This window comes from Triticum aestivum, chromosome 3B, assembly GCF_018294505.1.
Source record: "Triticum aestivum cultivar Chinese Spring chromosome 3B, IWGSC CS RefSeq v2.1, whole genome shotgun sequence".
Taxonomy (NCBI): Eukaryota; Viridiplantae; Streptophyta; class Magnoliopsida; order Poales; family Poaceae; genus Triticum; species Triticum aestivum.
The window spans coordinates 625,905,173-625,923,586 of record NC_057801.1 but is presented as its reverse complement, the minus strand read 5'-3'; positions in this window follow the sequence as shown (position 1 = coordinate 625,923,586).

The following is an 18,414-nucleotide window of genomic DNA, read 5'->3' as shown; positions in this document are numbered from 1 at the left end:
TCAACTCTAAGCAGTAGCAGGCATGACAAACAAGCATGAATGAGTAGGCACAACAGGGCTCAAACAACTCCTACTCATGCTAGTGGGTTTCATCTATTTACTGTGGCAATGACAGGTCATGCAGAGGATAAGGGGTTCAGCTACCGCAGAAAGTAACAGATGAATCGTTGTTGTCCTAATGGAGTAAAAGAGCGTAGGAGCGAGAGAGTAGGATTGTATCAGAATGAACAAGGGGGTTTTGCTTGCCTGACGGAGTGGTAGTGGGATACTGCCTTTCAGTTGGATACTCATGAATATCCTCGGAGGCAGAACCTACCACGAAGAACACATCGAAACACAATCACCACATGGCAATATGCAACAATATGATGCATGCAATGACATGGCAAAAATGAGTGTGTTTGCCTAATGCAACTACAACCAGATGGATTTGGGTCATATTGAACCAAAGGTTCAACCCCAAATTCAAATTATGAAATCAAATAGTGCCTTATCATGTTTTGCACTAAACAGCAAGGTTAAGTCGTTTAAACATGCATGAAATTAGTGCAGATTGATAGATTGGATTTTTCTGATCATTTTTCATATATAATTTACTTCATTTGGAGTTACGGTTGAATTACTATGATTTTTAGAAGTTTACAACATTTTCTGGAATTTCCTATATAAGAATAAATCCAGAAAATAAGTTACTGCGTCAGCATGACATAGGTGTGACGTCAGCAGGTCCACTGGGTCGGCCAGGTCAAACCTGACCTGTGGGACCCATACGTTAGTGTCTCATGCTGGTTTGGGTGTATGACAGGTGGGACCGGTCAATGTTGACTTGACGAAAGTCAAAGCTGACATGTGGGGTCCACCCAGATTAGTACTAATCTTAACAGAAAATTAGACTAACCTAATTATCCTCGAGGACCCACATGTCATTGACACAGGTAATAACTAAACATAATTAGCACCTAAACTAATGGTGCCACGTCAGCCACCGGCGTTTAGCTGCCGACGACCAAATCCGTGGTGGAGGGAGTCGGGATTTCGCTGCAGGGCCCTATTTGGCGCGGGGGGAGCATCTACGTGAAGCTGGGGGGCTGCCGCATCGAGTGGTGGTGGTGTTTGGGCTCGGGGTGGTCGGAAAAGACGCCGGCGACGACGTTGGCAGCTGCCGGAGCTCGGGCGAGCTCGGGGTCGTCAGTAGGAGGCACGGCAGGAGGTGCGGAGCGATGCTGCGGGCTCCTGGGGACACAGCGAGTGCGGTTAAGCGCTCGTTTGCGAGTTTGCGCGGCTGTGGCCACGGCTACGCCATGGCCGGCAGCGAGATGCTCTCGGGCTCGAAGAGGGCGGCGACTACACGGCGCAAACGAGCAATGGGGAAGAGGGGGTCGAAGGAGAAGCTCACGGGGAGTGCAGCGGTGGTCTCGGGAAGCTCGGGGAGGCAACAGAGTGGGCGCACGGTCGCCGGCGATCTCGGCGGACCGAGGTTGAAGAAGACGGTGATAGCGGTGTTCTAGGGCTTCCAGCATCACTTGGATCGGTGCAGAGGACAAGGACGTTGAGGCGGAGCTCTCGGGCGCGTCGGTGAGGCATGGGGTGGCCGGTGGCCGCGGGGACGGCGAGCGGCGCGACGGCGGTTTCGGGCGGCTGCTCATGGGAGAGACAGAGGAGGGGAGAAGCACGGGGGGAGGTCGAGGGGATTCCAGGGGGTGCGTGGCGTCTCCTGAAGAAGCCAGGCGAAGCGGCAAGCAGGAGGTGGTCAGGTGTGCGCCGGCGTGCGTCGGCCACGCGCCTGTGCCTACTGGCGCGAGGAGGAAGGCTACAGGGGGGGCAGTGGGCTGGGCTGCACAGCGCTGGACCAGCATGGGGGAGCTGGGCCGGTTGGTGGGCGCCAGGTAAGTTGCATAGGTATTCTCTCTCTCTTTTGTTAAAGTTTTTCTATTTCTCTGTAACTTCTGGGCTTTATTAAAATTACTAGATCAAACCCAAAAATCATGGAACTGATCAATGCCACTGTTTGGAATATAACCAACAACAAACATTTTAGTTTATGATTATTTGAGCATTTAAACTATTTATTAGCATTTAAATGCCGAAATGCAAATACTTTATGATTTAATCCAGAGCCCAAATATGATATGGAAAAAGGTGCAACACCTCTGGTTAATGTTTCCAGCATTTTCCAGAAATGATGAACATTTTTTAAAGCCATTTGGATTCACTAAGAATATTTTAGTTGAACCTAGTGGATTCCTTTGATGCTAGGGTTTAGGCAATCCCCATTTCAGGTTTAACTGAAATTTAAACATGATGCAACACCAGATGCTAGCACTAGGCATTAATAGAACTAAGGATGTGACACAAGGCGCATCACACCCAGGGCGAGCCATCTGAAGTCTCGGCCGGCGTAGTGATCGACATTCCTCCTGAGGCCACGGTCGATCCTGTGGCTGTCAAGGCTCCTGAGGGCGGGCCTCGTGAGGCCTTGGAGGACATGCACCCTTGTGAAGAACAAGATTCCGCTGATGCCTCCCCCCTCATCGAGCATCCTGTCTACTTCGTTATTACGATGCTGAGCGAAGCCCGGGCGCACTACCCCATGCCCCAGAAGCTCTTGCTCATGCTCCTAGTTGCCTCCAGGAAGCTGCGCCACTACTTTCAAGGCCATCCCATCAAGGTTGTTTCAGCGTACCCGCTGGAGAGGGTGCTCCGGAGCCCGAATGCAGCCGGGTGAGTCGTCGAATGGAACATTGAGCTTTAGGCATTCAATCTCGAGTTCAGCACCACCAGGGTCATCAAGGGCGCGGCCCTCGCGGACTTCGTGGCCGAGTGGACTGACGCTCCCGACCATGGAGGAGGCGAGGACTGCTCCCTCCTGCCAGGAGACGAGGAGCTGGACGGATGGACCATGTACTTCGACGAGGCGTTTGCGCGACAAGGCGCAGGAGCGGGGGCCATCCTCATCTCACCTACCAAGGACAAGCTCTGTTATGCAGTGCAAATCTGCTTTTAGCAGGGTGAGAAGGTCTCCGACAAAATCGCAGAATTTGAAGGCTTTCCCACCGGACTCAGGTTCGCAGCCGCGCTGGGAGTAAAGCGCCTTACCATCAAGGGCGACTCTCAGCTTCTCGTCAACTTCTCCAACAAGGAGTACACGCCTAAGGACGAGCACATGGAAGCATACCTGGAGGAGGTACGCAAAATGGAGAAGCGGTTCATGGGCGTGGAGGTGCAGCACGTGCCGCACGGGACGAACAAGGAAGCAGACTACATCGCCAAAAGAGCCTCTCGAAGGCGACCTCAGGAGCCGGGGGTGTTCGAGGAGCGGCTCTTCAAGCCGTCCGCGGCCCCACACGTCACGACTTCAGTACCACCTCAGGAGGACTTACCCGAAGCACCCGAGATGGGCGCCCCATCCTGTGGTCACCCCTCAGGAGCCCGCCTGCTGCTCGCGCTCGGGCCTCAGGAGGGGTGCTGGACTGAAGAGTTCAAGGTGTACTTGCTTCAAGGGACCCTGCCAGAGAAGGAGGAGGACGCCGAGCGCATGGCCCGTCAAGCCACCATGTTCTGCATCAAGGATGGTAAGTTATATTGCAGGAGGCCCAATGATGTTTCATTGCGCTGCATCTCTAGGGAACAGGGGCTCGAGCTGCTAGCGGACATGCACGGTGGGGACTATGGGCATCATTCCTCGTCGCGCACTCTGGTGGGCAAGGCATTCTGCAGCGGCTTCTACTGGCCCACCGCGCTCAACGATGCTACAGAGCTGGTGCGCTCTTGTGAAGCATGCCAGTTTCACGCCAAGCAGATCCATCAGCCCACGCAGGGCCTCCAGACGATCCCGCTCATGTGCCCGTTCGCGGTATGGGGGCTGGACATATTGGGACCGTTCCCTCGGGCGCCAGGGGCTACCGATACCTCTACGTCGCCATCGACAAGTTCACCAAGTGGACGGAGGTAGAAGTCGTGCATACTATCCCAGCTGGGTCGGCCGTCAAGTTCATCAAGGGAATCGTGACCCGGTTTGGGGTCCCCAATTGCATCATCGCCAACAACGGCTCGCAGTTCACCAGCAACCTTTTCAAAACATATTGTGCTAACCTTGGAACATAAATCTACTACGCCTCAGTAGCGCACCCATGGAGCAATGGACAGGCAGAGAGGGCCAATGCGGAAGTCCTGAGGGGCCTCAAGACCCGGACCTTCAAGAAGAAGCTCAAGGCCTGCGGCAGGGGCTGGCTCGACGAGCTACAATCAGTGTTGTGGTCCATCCGCACCACCGCGACTAAGCCAACAGGAGAAACGCCATTCTTCCTCATCTACGGAGCAGAAGCAGTTCTCCCTCACGAGGTTAAGCATCGCTCCACGCGGGTCCTGGCGTTTGATGAGACGCAGCAGGACGCCACGCGGAGGATGGATCTCGTGCTGGGGGAGGAACGCCCCCGCCAAGCCTCGCTCCAAGCAACAAGGTACCAGCAGGCGCTGTGGCGGTACCACGCCTAGAGACACAGGATGGGGTTCCCATCTAGAACGCCTGGAACATCCAGCACCTCCAGAAGTTCTACCCCTGAAGAAAGGCTTCGACCTGTGAAGCAAGGCTCCGTCCTGTGAAGTTCTCTTCTCGTGACACTCTCACGTAATAATGAGTTGGGCTGTACACGCCCCGAAGTCTCCTGAGAGCCGCCCTGCAGCCTCATGGGGGCTCCCTCCCACGTCCTAGTGGCAGCACTTAGCTCCGCGCTGGTGAGAAGACTAGATTAGGTGTCGGACGCGGCTGTTCATTTTCTTTCTGAAGTTGCTTGCAGTTTTTTACTAATCTTTCAATGGATTTGGTATTCTCGAACTCTGGCTCCTCGAGTTGCTTTCTTCCTGAGTTGTTTCTGCCTGAGGGCATGAAGGAGGCGACAGTCGCCCATCGTTTCCTCTCGCGCACCTTGCGCGTGGTGCTAGGCAAGTGTGTGTCTCAGGCACGCCTTTGCGCGCACGCACCAAGCCGAACCCTTGTGTTTCGGCTTCGTCCTCGCGAGGAGCCCTCGATCAAGCTCACGGGCACCAGCACCCTCATATCCATGCTTCTCAGGCAGCGCGATGCGGTGCGTCAAGCTCAAGCTAATCTATTACAGGGGGCTCACGTAAGAGGGAGTGAGCCGCTCGACAACTTTTTCTTTTTCTTCGAGGGCAGCCCTGCAACGGCTCTACAACAGCTCTCAAGACCCCATGGCAAATGGGCCCTGTCGAGTGCCTGAGGCACAGCCTTGCGAGGATGGCGAACTACCATGTACACACCAAGCTAAGTCATTGTACCCTTGCATACCCAGAGCACAAACATTACGACACATCATTAAGGCAACAAGCATAGCATAAGGGCATAACTGCCATGATTCATTACACATCCCAGCGAGGTACACCATCTTATTTTTTTGAATTACAGGAGAAAGGAAAAGCTAAACAAGGGCGGCTCGAAAGCGCGCGAACCCGGCACCAGCACCACTTCCTCAAGCAACGCCTCAAGGTGATGGCCTTGAGCCCAAGTTCGCCAGCCCACAGCTTCATGCTGGGCTCCTCTCCAGCTTCATTGGGGCGCCACGGTGGGATGAACCACCGGAGTCCTCAACACGAGCACGACGACGCGGAGGCCTATCATAGCCACCACTGCTCGAGCTCTCGTCCGAGGAAGAGCTGCCGTCACGAGAGGAGGAGCGCGCGCCATCGAGACCAAGCTCACCGTCGCCACCATCGTCGTTGCTGCCATCCTCCGGGCAACACCCCACGCGGCGGCCGTCCTCCCTAAACACCCCCACGTAGAGGGTCTCTAGCCATCGTACTTGAAGTGGAGGGTGCACCTTCCGCCCAGTCCACGCGCGCGGGCGAAGGTCTGCCAACCGCGGGTCAGGACCATGCTGCCGGAGGCGGTGACCTCAGTACCAACCCATGAAGCTCTACTGTAGCACCCGTCAGCCTGCAGCCAGAGGCCATCAAGCCCTGAAGAAGAAAGCCCGCCGGAGAAGAAGCGTGGGAGCCGGAGCGAGGTGCCAGTCGGGCTCTCCGACCACACCACGAACTCAGGGAGCACGTCCACCGAGGAAAAGCACGGCCAAGGCGGGCGCATGATCACGGCGCGCTTCCCTTCATCATGGGGGATGCTCCGAAGCCGCTGGCCTCCGCCACGGGAAGAGGTGCCATTGCAGGCGCCTAGAGCAATGCTGCCTCTGGGGGGCGCACACCCGTGCCCCCTGGAAGCTGCCGGAGGGACCGCGGGTTGCTTGCAGGGACAGCGACGGCCCCTCTTGGGAGGAGGAGAGGCTGGCACCTCCTTGGAGGCCTTCCCTTTCTCGGCCGCTGAAATCCTCTTCGGCGATGCCATGGGAGCAAGGTGGAGAAGAAGAGAGGAAGGCAGAAGCAAGATGAAAGAAAGATGGACAGGGGCTCCGACCGCCCGCACATTTATAGCCGGGAGAAGGTAAATCGCCGGCCTCACACGATCTCTAGTAATGATGATTTTCTCTGCATGCAGCAGGCAGTTGCCGAGGCGGCGTGGGGAAGCGGAGTCACCCACGTCCCATCAATCTCCACGCGTCATCAAGGTCGTAGGCGGTTAGGGCCTGCGGCGCTTAGCAGTTGCCCTACGGCTTCGCCTGGAAGCCAAGTCAGAGCGTGCCTTGGGCCCGGGGGCTACTGTCGGCGTCCTGGATTCGGCGGTATCCAGCCCTGCCTGCCTGCGGCCCACCACGTGGCTTCATCGATGGCCTAGTACGGCCCAGCTTCAACACCAACACGGCAAGACCCTCGCGAGGGGCCAAGCCTCGCGAGGCGGACAACGTTAAGACCCCCGAAGGAATTGGCCTCCTCAGGAGGGCTCCTGAGGGGCGGAGAGTTCTATGCAAGTTACCTCACGAGGCTGAGCTGACGTGATCCATGACGACCAAGGCCAGGCGGGCGCCAGGCGGGCGCAGAGCGCAGGTTTCCTCTTTGGTGCAAAGGAGGAAAGCCACAGGCGCGGAGTCCCGAGGAATCAGCCAAGGGTTTCCATTCCGGTGCAACGAGACCAAGACCACCGGGACGGCATGACGGAGGTCATCGACGAGCCCACCGCAGCATCATGACCAGAGACTTTTCGCAGGCGAAGACTACTTTTGTCAGGATAGACTGTACTACTTGTCCCCTTTCAAATCCGGCTATTGTGGGATCCCTTCCTGCTCATATTTGGGAAGAGGACCAAGGCCACTATAAATAGGACTAGCGACCACCATAGAAGGGGACGAGATAACAATAAGTAGAGCACCACACCAGAACACCTCACCTCCTGAGGCTTGTTCATCCACTATAACAGTTCATCCATAGCCCTTCGAGGCAATCCACCACACCACACTAGATTAGGGTATTATACCACAACGGTGGCCCGAACCAGTATAGATCTCTATGTCTTTGTGTCTCTTTGAGCTCAACACGCTAGGCTTAGGACGGTCGCGAGTAGGCAGGCTGGGTAGGTTGAGATCTCCGCACGCACCCCAGAGTTTGAACTTCTCAACGGTTTGCGGATCCCTAAATCTGACAGTCTCGTTGTGCTCCGACAACTCCCTCCATCTCAACCCGCGCCTTGCTATTCCAAAATTACAACGCGCACGAAAACTCCCACCTCCTGTGAAATCCCGACACGTGAAATGCCTATGATACCCCTGAACTGAAAGAACCGCCTCAAATCGGCGGGGGTACTTTTGTAACTTACCCCATATTTCGGACATGCGCGTCCCTACGCCATGGTTCCCCACTCCGATCCCATCCGCCCACCCATTCATACACCGAGGCTGCGAAAACCCGCGAAGCCCCACACCCCCTCCGTCCGCCACCCAGCCGAAGCCTCTTTCCCGATGATGTTGTGCACAGCAACACCGCGACGTCCCTCATCCACCATACCGGATGAGGATCCGTCGTCAATCTCATCGTCCCGCCGGTTCAGCCACCCCGTCCTCCACCTCCAAGGAGCTGCCCCATCGTTCCCCTCATCTTTCATGCCACCTCCATTCCCACACCGCCATCTTCACCTCCACCACCGGAAGAGCAACATCATCAATGTTTCCTCGGATGAAGCTGCGGCCTAATCGGCGCCACCAAAGAGGTTGTACACTAATCACCGCATTTTCTTCTTGATTTGATCTCACGATGCTACCAGCGCTCAGTTCCGAGCCGACACAGCGCGGCTCCATCCACAGCAGCGTTGCCGGCCACTTCCTTCATGGTGTCGCTCCCTTGGCGGTGATGTCCACATCAGTAGGAGCTCCTGCTGCTTTAGCTCTCGCTCACGCTGCTTATCTGCTCTTGCTCTCGGTCCCCTGCCTGGTCTGCTCTTGCTATTGCTCTTGCTCTTGCTCGTGCTTCTGCTCTGGCTCTTGCTCTTGCTTGCGATGTTGCTCCGATTTAGCTACACTTCAGTCGACTGAATCAACTTTTGGGTCAGTCGATTTTCAGGGGGTGGGGGGCTCGCTGGAGTTAAGGAAGAACCAGCCGCAGCGGGGAGGTGGCTCGCTGGAGAGGTACCCCACTATCTATCTTAGGGTTCAGGGTGGGGGTGGTGGTCGCCGGCGGTGGTGGCGCCGTGGTGTGGGGATTGCCGGAGAAAAAGCTCGGCATAGGGGGGGCTAGAGGGATGGCCGGGGCGGTGGTGGACCGGTGGTGGGGAGTGGTTTCGGGGTGGGTGGGGCGGCCCACCGCCCGCTGCGGGCGGCGGGGGGCGGCTGTTTGGCCGATGGCGGCTGGCGGCTTAGGGAGGTGGAGGTTGAAGATGAACTGCAGGCCCTTGATTTCGTATCCAACGGCTGGAAGATCGACTGACCAGAGATGAAAAATTCAGTCGACTGACATGTAGGCTGACCTCTAGTGCATTCAGTTTCGACAGTAAAATTCAGTTTTGACAACAAAACTCAGTTTCGATAGTTAAGTTCAGTTTCGACAGTTAAGTTCAGAGATGAGCGGCCGATCTATTTTACATCTAGCATTTTGTGGTTATGTATTTTACGTTATCTATTGGAGATGCTATTAGAATTCCACTCAGGTTAACGTTGTCTCTCATGTTCTGCTTCAGCCTCGGCGTCGTACAACTCACCGGAGCTGCTCCAACAATGAAACCCTCCATCACAACGGAGCATTACCCTGGGCTCCATCTCAAGATGCCTAAGATCTTCTTCCCCTCCTCTGACAACCAAGTCAGCCGGATCATCCTCACCGACTAACCCAATAATGTTGTGATCGACATGGTTTCGCCAAAGAGGTTGTACACTTGTTGCATCTCTTTTTTACTCTACGTGTTATATATATTGTCCACTAAGCGCATGCAGTAACGTGAAATATGATTAGTTTCTCCTACTATATGACAAGCAGTGAGGTACCAGGCAACTTAGCTATCCGTGATGGACTCTCTTAAACGCCATCACTATTTATCTTTGCGCGTTTCAGCTGTGCATTTGTCGATGGGCCTGGGAGTTGAGCTAGTTGGGAAGTGGCATGGGTCCAAAGTAGTAGAAGTAGCACAAAAATATTTTTAAGTGTAGGCTTTTCCTTTCTCAAGCCTGCCTACTAGAATCGCCAGTGCTTGAAAGGAAAACTGAGGGAAAAACATAGGAATTGGAAAGTTTCCTACGGTACTACTATTCATGCATTTGGTTCCAAGGAATATGGAGTAAAGGAAAACTGTAGGATTTGTTCCTTTAGTGTCTCCTTGAAAGAAAAATCATTGTAATTTTAATATCCACTTGTCCTCCTTTTCAAATTCCTATTCATGAAGCACAAGACTAAGATATAGTAGCATAATAGCATTATAACCGTACATTTTATTGTGGTTTGACTTAATCTCACCATGCTTCTTTGCATCATGTGATCTTCCAATTCTTGTGAACCAAACACCCAGATTGGCAGAAATCCTGTGTTTTTAAATTCTCTGTTTTGCACGTGCATTCCTATCCTATTACTATGTATTTCCTATCCCTACGTTGTTAGAATCCTCCAATTCAAATGAGCCCTTACAGAATTACTTCTCTTACAGATAGTTGTCAAAGAAAACCTTGCGTGGTTTGTCCCGCTCCTACTACGCCGTCATCCACCCCAGCTCAGTTGCTCCAATGATAGAAGGGTCCAGCACAACAGGGATCCGTCCTCCAAACTATCTTTCGCCGCCTCAGATCTTGTTCCCCACCGCCGGTAGCCATTACAATTGCATTGCCATCATCAACCGAGCAGATGACCTCGAGGACTACACGGGCCCGCAAGAGAGGTCGCACTCTTTCGTGTCTGCTTACGTTATGCATCGCTTAATATTACATGCTACTTTATCATCATGTTCACCGATTAGACTCTGAGTCAGCTCCAAACTAATGGTCAAACTTGAGTTTTTAAATGGTTGTGGGGTACATATCGGGGCCGCAATCAATAGTATCTATCTACTATCTGGTTAATCTCTGGTGTCTACTATGAGTTTCATGTTGGGTGGGAAACAAATAGTAAAGAAGCCATTATCTGTATTTTTTAACTGAAGCCATTATCTGCCTGCTACCATTGGTTTTGGATCTATCCACAGGTTGCTACCATCACTCTATATTTCTGCATGCACTCCTTACATAATCTCACTATGTTTTATTCCTATGCATGTCAGTTATTGTACACAATGGAACTAAACATGTAGAGCAAAAGAGACGAGGCTTGCGTGGCAATAAAATTTCATGCAGATGTCGTCCAAGGTAGGCGCAAAGGCAGCCCCCCCTCCACCCATTTCGGATTGTAATCGAGAGGAAGATATTTGTTCTGAGGGGGATTCAGAAGGAGAAGAACACTCCTATTTACCCCCCTGAGGTCTTCGCTCTAACTTGGCATGTTGTTGTTGGTTATATCATGCATATGGTGCCTTGAATTGCTTACTTTATACATCAAATATGTCATCTACTTAGTTTAGACATGCTTTGTGTGAATACCATCTATTTAGTTTACTCATTGTTTATGTGAACTATGCAACGCCATCTTGTTTAGCCAGGCATCATATATGTGAATTTTTCAATGCCATCCTGCTTAGCCAGTCATCTTATATGTGAATTATATCAGGCCATCCTTTTTTTCCGTTACATATTACATTTGTCAACAGTGTTAGTAAATTCAACTACTCTTCGTGTGCATCGGCCATTTGACACAGTGATGGAAAATTCTGGAGTGAAACAAGGTCTTCAGAGCAGACTATGCTATCTGGCGAAGCGCATATCTCGCTGGTTACGGATAGCTCCTCAGAGGAGGATTCAGAGACAGATGACCAGTCCTATTTCCCCCTGAGGTGTATGCTCTAACTTGGCAGGGTTATGTTGCTCATATCAAGCATATGGTGTCTTGCATTGCTATGTCATTTGATTAGTTTAGACACGCTTTGTGTGAATGCCTCCTGTTTAGTGTCTAATTGCCATATATGTGAATTATGCATTGCCATCTTGTTGCAAGACATTATATATGTGAATTATGCAATGCTATCTTGTTGCAAAGGCATTATATGTGAATTATGAAATACCATGATGTTTAGCCAATCATCATGTATGTGAATTATATCACGCTATCATTTTTTTGTATTCCGTGTTCCATTTGTCGACAACGTTTGTATATTCAACTACTCTTCCTGTGCATCAGCCATTTGAAGCGGTGATGGAAGTAACTGGAGTGAAAACAAGGTATTCAGAGCAGACAATGCTACCTGCTGAAGCAGACATCTTGCTGGTTACAGAGAGCTCCTCAGAGGAGGATTCAGAGACTGATGACCAATCCTATTTCCCTCCTGAGGTCTATGCTCAAACTTGGCAGGGTTATATTACCCATGTCATGCATGTTGTCTTGCATTGCTTAGTTTTTACATCATATATGGATTGACATCTGCTTACTTGCTTACTATTAAATCATATATTTGAATTATATCATGCCATCATGTTTACATACACAACATCTATCTGAATTATGGCATGGCAACCCATTTAATAAAGACATCATATAGTTATATCATCTCATCCTGTTTAGTGTTTATAGTCATCATATTTTGAATTATGTCATTCTATCTGTGAATTATATCATGCTATCATGTTTCCATAGGCGTCATGTATGTGAATTATGGCATGCCAACCTATTTAATAAACACATTATATAGTTATATCCTGTCATCTTGTTTACATAGTCATCATATTTTGAACTATGTCTTTCCATCTTTTTTAGTTAGCCATCATAATGTGAAATTGTGTCATGCTATCCTGTTTAGTTAGCCATCATATATGTGAAATTGTGTCATGTTATCCTATTTGGTTAGACAACATAAATGTGAATTATTTCATGCCCTCTTTTATTTCCCACTATCCATTGCACCTGTCTATCATACAATGTCTGTACATTCAATTACTTTTCTTGTTTACCTGCCATTTGAATTGGAGAGGGTGATGGAAGTATCTAAGGGGGTAACAACACGGTCTTCAGAAAAGATAGTGCTACCAGTTGATGCATATAGAACCACGGCTGTACTTGCCCAAGAACCAGCCCCATCACACATAACCCAGACTTTCACAGATTGTACCCCTACCTAGTTGGACAGAGAACCAGCTACACCCCTTCTAACCCCAACCCCAGCAGATAGTAACCTGGTTCGAGTTGACATAGCACCGTTTCGACCACAGAGCACCCAAACACGAGCAGTTAGTAAGGGAACTGCAGTGCCCAAAGCACAAGGACCACCACTTTGAATCCCAACTCAACGCTTAAAGGAGAAGAAGAATTGTTCTTAGGTCAGGTTCTGTAGCTATGGTTCATACTCCTTAGCTCTTGCATCACTGTATTTACTCATACCAACTATTTTCAAATTTGAAGGATGGCATTGAAACTCCAATGGAGCAACAGGTATGTTTTAAACCTGTTTCTTTAACTGGTTTGCTGTTGTAACTTGCTTTATGTTGATTTCAGTTTGAATTGGATAAACAGTTATATTCTCATGTCATGCACATTAAAAGTGTTGTTATTTCTCTATAGTTTCCCACACTTATATTCTGTCTATTCTGCTTTGTCTTGAAAAATTATTATTTGAACTGTGTCTCTATCTTGATTTGGCAACAAAAACTAGAATGATTTAGACCATAGAGTGACCATGGTACGTAGATATATCTTTGTTTCATGTTGTTATCCTGTCCACTTTACTACTGAACCGATTTACCAAAATGAGTTTCATATACAACATGGTAAACATGTGATGTGTCTGCTTGTTTCTCTTTTAGAATGCAGACAAAATATTGGAGAACAGTACCCCGTTATGCAATGGTAAAGGAAGTAATGCAGATAAGGTTCAAGATAGTGAGACATCCCTGTTGGTCTCCAAGAAAGATGATAAAAACTATCTTGATGATAGTGAGAGAACCCAAAACTCATGTCTTGATGTAGTGTTCGAGTTACTGGCCACTACTGCTGGCACAAGCTCTTCAAACTCGCTGCTTGAATCAGTTTGTTTTCTTGAGTCTCAACTTCAAGTTGAAAGACATCGATCAGATGTGCTGCGACAGTAAGCTGAAGGACTGAGGAAGTCCCTGCAAAATTCACATGCATACTTTCTGGTGCAACAGCAAGCGCTGGAGGACTTAAGTGCCAAACAAGAGAAAGTTAATAAGCTTGCTAAGCATCTTGCCAGCATTATGGTACCCAGGATATTGTTTCTTGAGATCTTCTGAGGTGGTTTCAGTTCTGGACTTGTTTTGCTGCGGCGTTTATTTGCATTGGTTGCCAACTTTGACAACCAGTGTATATGATATGCTGCTTTCTTCCCTATATTTGCACTGGTGGCGAACATTGATGCCCAGTGGATATAATATGTGTAATAGCCGTGATAGCCTAGTGTAAGTTGCTTGCATATTTATTTACTTATTGTCTTGTTTATTTGTTTGCTTGTAGTCAGTGAAGTTCTTTTTCCGCGGTTTTCTAGTGGCCGCAATAACCTATTTTTTAAAACTAGGCCACAATAACCATGGGCTACATATTTACTGTAGTGACACTGGGCCTCCTACGGGTCGTAGAAACAATGGGCCTTTGATATGTCTCCAACGTATCTATAATTTTTGATTGTTCCATGCTATCATATTATCCATTTTGGATGTTTATGTGCTTTACCTTACACATTTATATCATTTTTGGGACTAACCTACTAACCGGAGGCCAAGCCCGTATTGTTGTTTTTTTGCCTATTTCAGTGTTTCGAAGAAAAGGAATATCAAACGGAGTCCAAACGGAATGAAACCTTAGGGAGCATGATTTTTGGAACGAACGGGATCCAGAGGACTTGGAGTGCAAGTCAAGAAGCAGTCGAGGCGGCCACGAGGGTGGAAGGCGCCTCCTCCCCCCCCCCCGCTACTGGGTGCACCCCTATCTCGTGGGCCCCTCAGGCATCCACCGACCTACTTCTTCCACCTATATATACCCACATACCCCGAGAACATCAAAGGAGACCACAAAAAACTATTTCCACCATCGTAACCTTCTGTATCCGCGAGATCCCATCTTGGAGCCTTCGTCGGCGCTCTGCCGGAGGGGGAATCGACCATGGAGGGCTTCTACATCAACACCATAGCCTCTCCGATGAGTTGTGAGTAGTATACCACAGACCTTCGGGTCCATAGTTATTAGTTAGATGGCTTCTTCTCTCTTTTTGGATCTCAATACCATGTTCTTCTCGATCTTCTTGGAGATCTATTCGATGTAACTCTTTTTGCGGTGTGTTTGTCGAGATCCGATGAATTGTGGGTTTATGATCAAGTTTATCTATGAGAAATATTTGAATCTCGTCTGAATTCTTTTATGTGTGATTAAGTTATCTTTGCAAGTCTCTTTGAATTATCAGTTTGGTTTGGCCTACTAGATTGATCTTTCTTGCAATGGGAGAAGTGCTTAGCTTTGGGTGCAATCTTGCGGTGTCCTTTCCCAGTGACAACAGGGGCAACAAGGCACGTATTGTATTGTTGCCATCGAGGATAAAAAGATGGGGTTTATATCATATTGCATGCGTTTATCCCTCTACATCATGTCATCTTTCTTAATATGTTACTCCGTTCTTTATGAACTTAATACTCTAGATGCATGCTGGATAGCGGTCGATGTGTGGAGTAATAGTAGTAGATGCAGGTAGGAGTCGGTCTACTTGTCACGGACGTGATGCCTATATACATGATCATGCCTAGATAATCTCATAATTATTCACTTTTCTATCAATTGCTCGACAGTAATTTGTTCACCCACCGTACTACTTATGCTATCTTGAGAGAAGCCACTAGTGAAACCTATGGCCCCCGGGTCTATCTCTTATCATATAAGCTTTCAATCTACTTTTATTTGCATCTTTACTTTTCCAATCTATACTATAAAATACCAAAAATATATTTATCTTATCATATTATCTCTATCAGATCTCACTTTCGCAAGTGGCCGTGAAGGGATTGACAACCCCTTTATTGCGTTGGTTGCCAGTTCTTGTTTGTTTGTGTAGGTGCGTGGGACTTTTGAGGAGCCTCCTACTGGATTGGTAGCTTGGTTCTCAAAAACTGAGGGAAATACTTACGCTACTATTGCTGCATCACCCTTTCCTCTTCAAGGAAAACCAACGCAAGCTCAAGACGTAGCAAGAAGGATTTCTGGCACCGTTGCCGGGGAGGTCTTTGCTCAAGTCAAGACATACCAAGTAGCCATCACAAACGCATCTCCCTCGCATTTACATTATTTTCCATTTGCCTCTCGTTTTCCTCTCCCCCACTTCACCCTTGCCGTTTTATTCACCCTCTCTTTCCCAATCTTCTCTTTCTTTCGCATGCCTTTTTTGTGCCTGCTTGCCCTTATAGCTTTGCCTAAGAACACCGACCTTCATCTTAGAAGGTTGGAAGAGATTGAATCAAACGTTAGAAGTTTTATGACTTTACAATTTGAGCACAATAATTTCTTCAGAAAAGAGCTTAAAGAACAAAAAAGTTTTTTGGGGTTTATGAATAAAGAGCTTGATGATATGTCTAAGGAATTTTATGGTTTGAACTCCCAAATTACTAGGCTTGAAAATTCTATAGCCCAAATTTCTGATAAGCAAGCTACCTTAGTCAATAAGATGGCTGCCAAACCAGAAAAGTTAGGAGAAAATAATGATGAAGGTCTTAAAGTTATTGATGTGTCCCCTATTATATCTTTGTTTTGCAATATGAATCTTCATAATGATGGGACTGGAGATGAGTCAACTTTAGTTAAAAGGCGTCCCGATGATTCAGAGTTTTTAGATCTTGATGCTAAATTTGGTAAAAGTGGGATTGGAGAGGTCAAGACTTTAAATAGCATTGAACCCACTATCTTGTATTTAAAGGAATTTAATTATGATAATTGTTCTTTAGAAGGTTGTATTTCCTTGTTGCAATCCGTTGTGAATTCTCTTCATGCTTATAGTCAAAATAAAGCTTTTAACAAACATATTGTTGATGCCTTGATGCAATCTTTTGATGAAAAACTTAATTTGGAAGTTTCTATACCTAGAAAACTTAATGATGAGTGTGAACCTACTATAAAGATTAAAATTAAAGATCATGAGTGTTATGCTTTATGTGATTTGGGTGCTAGTGTTTCCACGATTCCGAAAACTTTATGTGATATTCTAGGTTTCCATGATCTTGATGATTGCTCTTTAAATTTGCACCTTGCGGATTCCACCATTAAAAAACCAATGGTAAGGATCAATGATGTTATCATTGTTGCAAATATAAATTTGGTGCCCATAGATTTGATCGTTCTTGATATAGATTGCAATCTTTCTTGCCCTGTTATTCTTGGTAGACCTTTCCTTAAAACAATTGGTGTGATTATTGATATGAAAGAAGGGAATATTAGATTCCAATTTCGATTAAGGAAAGTCATGGAGCACTTTCCAAGAAAGAAATTCAAATTACCTTATGAATCTATCATGCGAGCTACTTATGAATTGAGTGCCAAAGATGGCACTACTTAATCTATCTTCGCTTTTATGCCTAGCTAGGGGCGTTAAACGATAGCGCTAGTTGGGAGGCAACCCAATTTTCTTTGTGTTTTTTGTTTTTGTTTGTGTTTAGTAATAAATTTTGCATCTACCTTCTGTTTAGATGTGTCTTTATGTTTTAATTAGTGTTTGTGCCAAGTAGAACCTACAGGATAACCTATGGTGATAGTTAATTTGATTCTGCTGAAAAACAGAAACTTTGCACGCACGAAAATAATTTTGTTAATTCACAGAAACGTGATTTTGCATTGATTCTCTTTGATGTAGATCAATAGACAAATTGTACAGGACTTCCTATTTTTGTAGGATTTTTAGATTTCCATAAGTATTCAAGAGTTACAGATTGCTACAGGCTGTTCTGTTTTTGACAGATTCTGTTTTTCGTGTGTTGTTTGCTTATTTTGATGCATCTATGGCTAGTATTAAGTGGTATGAACCATAGAGAACTTGAAATACAGTAGGTTTAACACCAATATAAATAAAAAATGAGTTCATTACAGTACCTTATGTGGTGGTTTTGCTTTCTTGCACTAACGGAGCTTATGAGATTTCCTGTTGAGTTTTGTGTTGTGAAGTTTTCAAGTTTTGGGTAAAGATTTGATGGACTATGGAATAAGGAGTGGCAAGATCCTAAGCTTGGGGATGCCCAAGGCACCCCAATATATTCAAGAATAGCCAAAATCCTAAGCTTGGGGATGCCCCCAGAAGGCATCCCCTCTTTTGTCTTCGTTTATCGGTAACTTTACTTGGAGCTATATTTTTATTCGCCACATGATATGTGTTTTGCTTGGAGCGTCTTGTATGATATTAGTATTTGATTTTTAGTTTACCACAATCATCCTTGATGTACACACATTTTGGGAGAAGCCCACTTGATTAGAATTTATTAGAATACTCTATGTGCTTCACTTATATCTTTTGAGCTAGATAGTTTTTGCTCTAGTGCTTCACTTAAATCTTTTAGAGCACGGCGGTGGCTTCATTTTGTAGAAATCGTTAGTCTCTCATGCTTCACTTATATTATTTTGAGAGTCTCTTAGAACAACATGGTATTTTCTATGGTTATAAAATTGGTCCTAGAATGGTAGGCATCCAAGTTGGGTATAATAAAAACTATCATAGGAAGTGAATTGGATGCTATGATCAATTTGGTACTTGATAATTGTTTTGAGATATGGAGGTAGTGATATTAAAGTCATGCTAGTGGGTGATTATGAATTTAAAGAATGCTTGTGTTGAAGTTGGCAAGTCCCGTAGCATGCACATATGGTAAAAGTTGTGTAACAAATTTATTGCATAGGGTGCTCTTTTGATTGCCTTCCCTTGAGTGGAGGTCGAGGGCGCGCGATGGTTAACTCCTACCAACCTCCCCCCTAGGAGCATGC